This window comes from Ovis aries, chromosome 1 (genome assembly GCF_016772045.2).
Source record: "Ovis aries strain OAR_USU_Benz2616 breed Rambouillet chromosome 1, ARS-UI_Ramb_v3.0, whole genome shotgun sequence".
Lineage (NCBI taxonomy): Eukaryota > Metazoa > Chordata > Mammalia > Artiodactyla > Bovidae > Ovis > Ovis aries.
Window position 1 is genome coordinate 25,667,077 of NC_056054.1, and position 9,887 is coordinate 25,676,963.

At 41.2% G+C, this 9,887-nt stretch overlaps 1 pseudogene; it reads left to right on the forward strand.

The window, feature by feature from the left end:
- Nucleotides 1–587: 587 nt before the first annotated feature.
- LOC105605441 (serine/threonine-protein phosphatase 1 regulatory subunit 10-like) lies at nucleotides 588–5,886 on the forward strand (annotated as a pseudogene).
- Nucleotides 5,887–9,887: the final 4,001 nt, after the last annotated feature.

Consider the following 9,887-nt stretch of genomic DNA (forward strand, 5'->3'; position numbering starts at 1 on the left):
AAAGACCCTGATGCTGAGAAAGACTGAAGGCAGGAGGAGAAGGGGATGACAGAGGATGAGATAGTTGGATGGCATCACTGACTCAAGGGACATGAGTTTGAGCAAGCTACAGGATTTGGTGATGAACAGTGAAGTCTGGCTTGCTGCAGTCCATGGGATCACAAAGAGTCAGACATGACTGAGTGCCTGAACTGAATTTCTTTTTTTATTACTTTGCCCAAGTATTTTATTTTTTAATTAATTTAATTGGAGAATACTTTACAATATTGTGATGCCATCAACATGAATCAGTCACAGGTATGCATGTGTCCCCCTCATCCTGAACCCCCCTTCCCACCTCCCTCTCCACCTTATCCCTCTGGGTTATCCCAGAGCACTGGCTTAGAGTGCCCTGCTCTATGCATCAAACTTGCACTAGTCATTTGTTTTACATATGGTAATGGGCCTGGCATGCTGCGATTCATGGGGTCACAAAGAGTCAGACACGACTGAGCGACTGAACTGAATGTATATGTTTCAATGGTATTCTCTCAGATCATCCCACCCTCGCCTTCTCTCAGTGAGTCCAAAAGTTGTTCTTTACATCTATGGCTCCTTTCCGGCCCTGCATGTAGGATCATTGGTACCATCTTTCTAAATTCCATATATATGCATTATTATACAGTATTTGTCTTTCTCTTTCTGACTTACTTTACTCTGTATAATAGGTTCCAGGTTCATCTACCTCATTTGAACTGACTCATATGCATTCCTTTTTATTAGAACTGAGTTTTAAAAGCTAAAGAGAATTTCCTAAGAAGACAAGACAGTGAAAGACTTTCTAGGCATGGGCTGAGAAGAGGTGGGGTGAGGAAACATGGAATGTCTGGGGAACGATGAGGGGTTCACATGATTGAGGTGGAAAATGTGAGCAGTAGAAACCTGAAATTATTTTAATGTTTCTTCTTGAGGTAGTCAGAAAGGTATAGGGAGAAGGGGATTGGAGACTTCATTTCAACCTAATGTTTTTCCTATTGATTCTAAGAGTTGTGACTCCAGAGCTTTTCTTTGTTTCTATTTGCAACCCTGCCACCCCATTTCTTCATTAAATCACAGCAATAGGACTAGAGGAAGATAAGACTATTTAATGTTCTGTATTTACATCCAGTAGCATTTAAACTTCTGTCTTCCAACAGAGTGCAAGTCTGGGTAATGGACTGTGTGTCATAAATGTTATTCATGCCTCTTCATATGATTCTCTGAAGACTACATATTAAGCCCAACCTTAATCCTTACTGGAATAGAGATTGATATGGTTCAACAAAGAGGTTATTTTACTTGGCATCAGACTCCAACATGCTAAGTCAAAGACCTATTCCAATACCCATCCCCTGCAATGCCTATGTGAAAATCAGAAAAAAAGTACATCCCCTGGGTACATACAGCCCTACACTAGGTTTCAGTGGCTTGGAGAATAGAGCAGGGTCTGAATTTCAGCTGCCATTTGTTTTCTGCCTCAGGCACCTTTGTGACATGAACAAAATGTGTGACTCTATGTTCTGGCCCCGCCTGGTTATTGGTATTCTATTGTTAAATTCAGAACACAGCCTCTGGACACAAACCAAGGAAGTTAGTTTCTGTCCCCTTCTCCCCACATCTTTTAATTATAACATTTTGTGATTTACTGTTCAAACACTAAGCAAATCTTCCTCCTTCTGTCTTTATTTTTCTGTCTGAAAGCTCCAGAGACTGTTCCTTCCTATATGGAATATAGAGCTCCATTTGTCAGGAATAAGTTTGGCAAGCATAATACTCTATCCATACTTTTCATCTGACTTAGGAAAATGATGGGTTTTTTAAATTTTTTTTTCAGTGAATAAATCATTTTGAAACACTAATACCAGAAATAAAAAGAAAGAGGGAGAGAAAACGTTGCCGACAACCCTGTCTCCTATCATAATAACTGTTCTCATTTCTCCATATAACCTTGGTGACGTTGTCTCCAAATTCCTAAATTCCAAACTCTGCCCTCATGTATGTCATTTTTTCATTGTTTTAATGAAAGAATACATTTCATTTTATTTTCTGTACTTTTTACTGAATAGTATTGGCCCCCCCCCCAAATTTCATGTTTCATTCATGCATATATCCAACAAATTTTACACAGTTCTTATTACTTGCCAGGCTCTATTTTAGATGACAAGGATTCAGTAACAAATACGCCAAAGACTTTATCCTGTGGATTTAATTCTAGTTAAAAAGACATACAACCAACAATGCATATATAGCAAAATGTCAGGTGCTATAAAGCAAATTAAAGCAAGGCAAAGGAATAGAGAACAATGTTGCAGGGAATGACCATTTTAGAAAATGCCTCTTGGAGTAGACACAATTACTTAATACTGATACCAAATTCAACCATTTAGATCATTGTTTCTGAGATTGCCTATCAGTGAAATACATATTTATGTTTTTATTAAAAGTTTCCTTTAGCATAAAACTCTGAAAGAGGACTACTAGCAGTTTTAGCTCCTGGTTTTTCCTAAAGATTATAATCACCACAATTCACATGTCAGAGGGCAAAATGTTAGCAAGAGAGAATTCTAGGAAGATGGCAAAGTAGAAAGCACCAGGATTCTATCTCCCCACCTGCCAACAGCTGCACTAGCAGAATCTGCCTCCTGTAACTATTTGCAACTCTGGAACCTATCGAAGACTTGCTGGCAACTTCCAGTGGAAGACTTGCTTCTGATCACAGAGGTGCAGACAAAGAAGCAGGCAGTCGTTGCTGCACCTCCCACCCCGTTGCAAGTGCCTACCCATACAGCAAAATTCCAGGGAATTTAAAGGGCTGCCATTACTATTCTCCCTCTCTTTTTCTCTGATGGAATTGAAGAGAGAAATAGAAGGTTCGATTCTGGGATTTATTTAGGGGTTTGGAATTTTCTCAAGTCGGCCATGAGGGAAAAAGAAACAAGCCACAGCAACATCTGAACCCTTGAAAAGATCCTGAAAGAAAGGGGGAAGGGAAAACAACAGCCATCAGCCCAACCACTTGTGTCTTCTGCCCCTTCCCACCTATCTCGCCCACCCAACCAGCCCACACTGCCTGGTACTTGAAATCTGTGGCTAAAGGACCATTACCACATAACTTCAAATATAATTAACCACCCTTCCTTCCGAAACCCACCCAAATTCACTCATTCAACACTTACTTTTTTTAATCTACTCAGAACTTTTTTCCTATGAGCCCCCTCCCTAAATGGAGTTGGGGAGGGGGGAATGTATGCTGAGTTGGCCTTTATTTTTTTAAAGAGACTTTTTGATCCAATGAGGCCCCCCCAAATAACTGAACTTTGGGTTCTGATTAGTTGTTTTATTTATTTTTTTTCCTCCAAAAGTTTAACCTCCTCCCCACCTGAGCCTGATAAAACCTTGATCATGCGTTTGGGTCCCATAGGCCTCAAAGAGAGTCCTTAAACTTAAGGATGCTGGATAGCTTCCTTAACTGAGATGGGGAACTCAAGAATATGGATGAGATTTTAAAGATATTCAGTCTGATGAAGGAAGCATGAGAGATGGTGAGTCATCACACTTATCTGAACATTCTGCTGCAGACTCATTCACCAGAAATATTAGTCAAGTTTATTGACGCTGGTAGTTACAAGTTTCTTAACAATTCGCTGACAAATTAAAAAACAACCAACAACATTCCCCTCTTGCAGCAAATTCTACTGACCCTGCAGCATCTCCACTCCCTGCAGACCATCTCAAGCAGAACAACACAGCCAAACTGGTGAAGCAACTGAGCAAGTCAAGTGAGAATGAAGAGCTCTGGAAATTGGCCTCAGTCCTTATCAGCGACTAGTCATCCACTCCCAGAGCAGTACACCACCCAGCCTGCTGAGAAAGATAAGAGAAACAGAAAGAAGAGGGAAAGAGTTAAACCACCCCTCCTGACCAACCGGTGATAGAAGTGAAGGCTGAGACTCAGGCTCAGGAGGCCCCAGAGAAGAGGGAGAAGTCTAAGTCTCTTATAACCCCAGTGTCCAGTCTCACACCAAGTTTCACTGGACTAGAGCTGGAGACCCCCATCTTTGGTGACTGTGAAGAATACCAGTGTAGTGGTGGTTTCGGACAAGTACAACCTTAAACCCGTCCCCCTCAAGTGTCAACACAACACCCAACGCCACCAAAGAGATCTAATAATCCTGCCACAGCCAATGGAAAGCCTGGGCTTTCTGGATGTGCTCAATTTATCTTCTGTTCCAGGCATCAAAATCAAGAAGAAGGTGCTGTCACCCACAGCTGCCAAGTCAAGCCCATTTGAAGGGAAAATAAGCACAGAACCAAGCACAGCCGAAACTTCTTCCCCAGAGCCAGTCAGCACCTCCTCCTTCTGAGGTTATGGACACAGAATGTCCAAGCCCCCAGTTTCCCCTGCTGAAGTCCCAGAGCTCATGGATACCACCTCTTTGGAGCCAGGAACTCTGGAAGCAAAGCCAATTGAGAGTACCAGAGATCCTAGTCAGCTGACTCGGAAAGGCAGGAAGAAGAAAGCTGTGATGTGGTCAGAGGGCAAACTGGGAGAGTATTTCTGTTTTGAACTGGATGAAACTGAATGAGCAAATGTGAGTAAGATCAAGGACTTTGGCAGGTCAGCTAAGTGAGAGATACCATCAGAGCGAACACATGTTTGAGATAGGCTGGCATCTGAGCCACAACACCATGGAGGAGAAGGTGCCCTGGATGCGCACCAGGCCCCTGGTGATGCTTTCGCCTCTCGTTATCCCTGAATGCAACAGGAGGTACATCCAGGCTGAGGAGGAGAAGCGAATCTTTCAGGAGCTCTTCCTGAACAAAGAAAGTCCTCATGAGCCTGATCCTAAGCCTTAGGAGCCTATTCTCCCCACCCAAACTCATCACCCTAGATGTGGATTGTTCCATGGATGAGACCCTAGAGCCTAAGGGGCCTGTGGTTCACCTGATGGGGAAGGCAGTTTGAAGTTGCCTCCTATTATGGCCAATTTTATTGGAAGCACAGGTGCTGGGAAGAGTCCCCAGGACCCTAGAGCAGGAGGCATCAATTTGCAGGAGAGCCTCTCCTCCATCGTGGGTAGACCTAACAGTTGGCCCTCGCAGGAAGGCCAAAGCAACCAGACTATTCAGACAAGATCAAGCAGATGCTGGTGCCACCTGGATTCAGGCCTGGTCCAATAGCCAGTGGTTTCTTACTGGAAGGCCCTGAGGGGCCCAAGGGCATGCAGCACATCCTCCCTGAACCTGGGAAACCTATGCCAGATCCCCATGGAGGACCTGGGTGTCCTGGTAGCCCAGAGGGTCCACGTCTGCTGTGTCCCCCACCCTCTTCTAGGGAGGGGGTGGTGATCCCTTCTGGGATGGCCCATGTGACACCATGCAGGGTGACCTGGTGTGGGGGAATCAGCATCAGGTCCTGGACCATACCATAGAGGCCATGGTGGCCAAGGAGGAAATGAACCTTCTCTTCCTCCAGTCTGAGGGGCCAGAAAAGCTTGTTCTGAAGGAGACTCCCAAATGAAGGAGGGCACCCTGGTGGGGGTATAGTTGGAGATGGTGGGCATCATCTCCACAAAGGCCCTGGCAGTGGCATGGGGGTGAAGGCAGTGGACATTGCCCCCATGAAGGCCCTGGTGGAAGAATGGATGCTGGTGGTAGACATTGGCCCCATGAAGGCTTTGGACATGGGGGACGGACCCCATGGCCACCAGCCTCATGATGTTCCTGGTTATTGAGGCCACAACCATTGAGGGCCACCCCCTCACGAACACCGTAGCCATGATGGTCCTGGCCATGAGAGGAATGTGGGGCCACTGAGAGCATGATGGAGGCCACAGCCATGGAGGAGACTGGAAACTTTCCCCCTAGGATCAGGAACAAGGTAAGTGTGGATGCCCACTTTCACCACTTCTATTCAACTTAGTACTGGAAGTTGTAGCCAGAGCAAGTAGGCAAGAAAAAAAAAATTGAAACCAATTTTCAACTGGATTTGAATTGAAACCAAATACAATCCTTTCCAAATTGGAAAGGATGAAATAAAAATATCTCTATTTGCAGATGGTATAATCTTATATGTATAAAATACTAAAGATTCCACAAAAAAGTCTGTTAGAACTAATTAATTAATTCAGAAAAAAAAATCAGGATACAAAGTCAACACAAAGTCAGTTGCATTTCTATGCACTAAGAACGAGCAATTTGAAAAGGCAATTATAAAAACAATCCTCTTACTATAGCATCATAAAGAATAAAATACTTAGGAATTAACTTAGGATGTTAAGCGCAATGAAAACTATAAAATATTGCTGAAAGAGATTAAATAAGACATAAATAAATGGAAACACCTCATATTTATGGAATGGAAGATTTAATATTGTTAAAAAATGACAATATTGCCCAAAACAATTTACAGATTCAATGTGATCCCTACCAAAATACCAACTACATTATTTTTTTTTTTGCAATATGAAAAAGCACACTAAAATTCATATGACATCTCAAGGGACCCCACAAACACAAAACAATTTTGAAAAACAAAACTGGAAGACTCACACTTTTTGATTTCAAAACTTACTACAAAGTTACAGTAATCAAAATAGTGTGATACTGGCATAAATACAGACATAAAGATCAGTGGAATAGAATATACAGCCCAGAAATAAACTATAACATATATGGTCAAGTGATTTTTGACAAAAGTCTCTAGACCATTCAATGGGGGAAGAACAAGCTTTTCAACAAGTGATTCTGGGGAAAATGGACATACATATGCAAAATAATGGAGTTAGACCTTCAGCTAACATCATATAAAAAAAAAAATTCTTCACGGATCAAGGGCCTAAATGTAAGACCTAAAACAATAAACTCTTAGAAGAAAATAGGACAAAAGCTTCATGACATTGAACTTGGAAATGATTTCCTGTCTATGACATTAAGGACATAAGTAACAAAAGAAAAATTAGACAAATAATACCTCATGAAAACTTTAAAACAGTATGCATCAAAAGTTAGAATAACAGTAAAAAGGAAAACCACAGAACAGGAGAATATATTAGCAAATCATTTATCTTTAAGGCATTAATATACAAAGTATACAGAGAGCTTTTAAAGCTCAACAATAAAAAAGCAACCTGATTCAAAAATAGGCACAGTAATAGATATTACTCCTAAGAAGATATACAAATAGCCAAGAAGCACATGAAAAGATGCTCAGCATCACTGATCGTTGCTGCTGCTGCTGCTGCTGCTGCTGCTGCTGCTGCTGCTACTGCTGCTAAGTCACTTCAGTCGTGTCTGACTCTGTGCGACCCCATTGACGGCAGCCCACCAAGCTCCCCCGTCCCTGGGATTCTCCAGGCAAGAACACTGGAGTGGGTTGCCATTTCCTTCTTCAATGCATGAAAGTGAAAAGTGAAAGTGAAGTCGCTCAGTCGTGTCTGACTCTTTGCTACCCCATGGACTACAGCCTACCAGGCTCCTCCATCCATGGGATTTTCCAGGCAAGAGTACTGGAGTGGGTTGCCATAGCCTTCTCCTCACTGATCGTTAGGAAAATGTAAATAAAGACTATAACGAGTTATGACCTCACACGCATTAGGATGGCTTCTATCAGAAAAACAGACAACAACTAATATTGGCAAGGATGTGGAGAAATTGGAACCCTTGTTCATGTTGATAACTGGAGGATTATTGTTTAGTAGGTGTAGGGTTTAAGTTTTACAGGATAAAAAGAGGTATGGGAATGGATAGTCGTGTTTAAAACCACTGAACTACCCATATAAAAAATGGTTAAGATGATAAATTTTATGTTACAAGTATTTTAGCACAATTTTTAAAATTTGAAAAAGAACATTATCAAAAGTCTAGATATGTTCAGTTTGCAGTTTCCCAGCATGTCATAACATTTCTCTCTACTACTATTTCATCCATGTTCTCCTGTCTGCCTGAGTCCTTGGTCATCAGTCCTCCCCAGCTGCTCCCAGTCATTCTATAAAACTCAAGTGTCAGGAAGATTTTTTTTAAAACCCCTAGACCAGTGTTTCTCAAACTTTAATGGGCATCTAAATCATCAAAGGATCATGAAAATGTACATTCTTATTTATTCAGTCTTGTGTGGGGCCTGAAAGTTTGCATTTCTTTTTTCCTTTTTTTTTTTTTTTTTTTGAGTTGGCATTTTTAAGAAGCTCCCAAGTGAGTTAAGTAGTGCAATCCATGGAACACACTTGAGTGGGGAAGATTTAGAATAGCAGTTCTCAGACTTCTACTCTTAGGTCCACTGTATGCTTTTTAAAATTATTAAGGACCTAATTGCGCTTATTTAACTTATATGCAGAGAACATCATGAGAAACTGGGCTGAAAGAAGCACAAGCTGGAATCAAGATCACCAGGAGAAATATCAATAACCTCAGATATGCAGATGACACCATCCTTATGGCAGAAAGTGAAGAGGAACTAAAAAGCCTCTTGATGGTGAAAGAGGACAGTGAAAAAGTTGGCTTAAAGCTCAACATTCAAAAAACTAAGATCATGGCATCCAGTCCCATCACTTCATGGGAAATAGATGGGGAAACAGTGGAAACTGTGTCAGACTTTATTTTTTGGGGCTCCCAAATCACTGCAGATGGTGACTGCAGCCATGAAATTGAAAGACGCTTACTCCTCGGAAGGAAAGTTATGACCAACCTAGACAGCATATTAAAAGCAGAGATATTACTTTGCCAACAAAGGTCTGTCTAGTCAAGGCTATGGTTTTTCCAGTAGTCATGTATGGATGTGAAAGTTGGACTGTGAAGAAAGTTGAGCATCAAAAAATTCATGCTTTCGAACTGTGGTGTTGGAGAAGACTCTTGAGAGTCCCTTGGACTGCAAGGAGAGCCAACCAGTCCATTCTGAAGGAGAGCAGTCCTGGGTGTTCTTTGGAAGGAATGATGCTAAAGCTGAAACTCCAGAACTTTGGCCACCTCATGCAAAGAGTTGACTCATTGGAAAAGACTCTGATGCTGGGAGGGATTGGGGGCAGGAGGAAAAAGGGATGACAGAGGAAAAGATGGCTGGATGGCATCACTGACTCAATGGACATGAGTTTGAGTGAACTCCGGGAGTTGGTGATGGACAGGGAGGCCTGGCGTGCTGCGATTCATGGGGTTGCAAAGAGTCGGACACGACTGAGCGACTGAACTGAACTGAATTGAGCTTCTGTTTATATAAATTATATCTAGCATGTCTCTCATGTTAGAAAATAAAACTGAGAAATATAAAATATGTATTTAATCCCTTTAAATCACAATATTAATTCCATTACATGTTAATATATATAACATATTTTTATGAAAAATAACTATATTTCCAAGAAAAGTCTTCTATATTTTTGCAATAGCTCTTTAATATTTGGCTCCACTTTGTCTGAAATGAAGGCAGCTAGCAGAAAATTTGTAAGCACATATTTGAACTCAACAACACCATCAATCAAATACTGGGTATCTATAGACTACTTTATCCAATAACCAGCAGAATATACATTCTATTCAAGTCCACATGAAACATTCACCAAGATAAACCACATTTCTGGGCTAGAAAACACCTCAACAAATTTTAAAAGCAATCATACAATATTTGCTCTCAGACCACAGTGGAATTAAACCAATAACAATAACAGAAAATCCCTAAGAACTTTTTGATTAAACAACACACTCCTAAATAATCTCAAGAGAAATTAAACAATATTCTTAACTAAATGAAAATGAAAACCAAACTTATCAAAATTTGTGGGATGCAGCAAAAGCACTATTTCAAAGGAAATTTAGAGTATTGAATGCATCTATTAGGAAATTAAAAAGATCTAAAATCAGTCACCTAAGTTTCCACATTA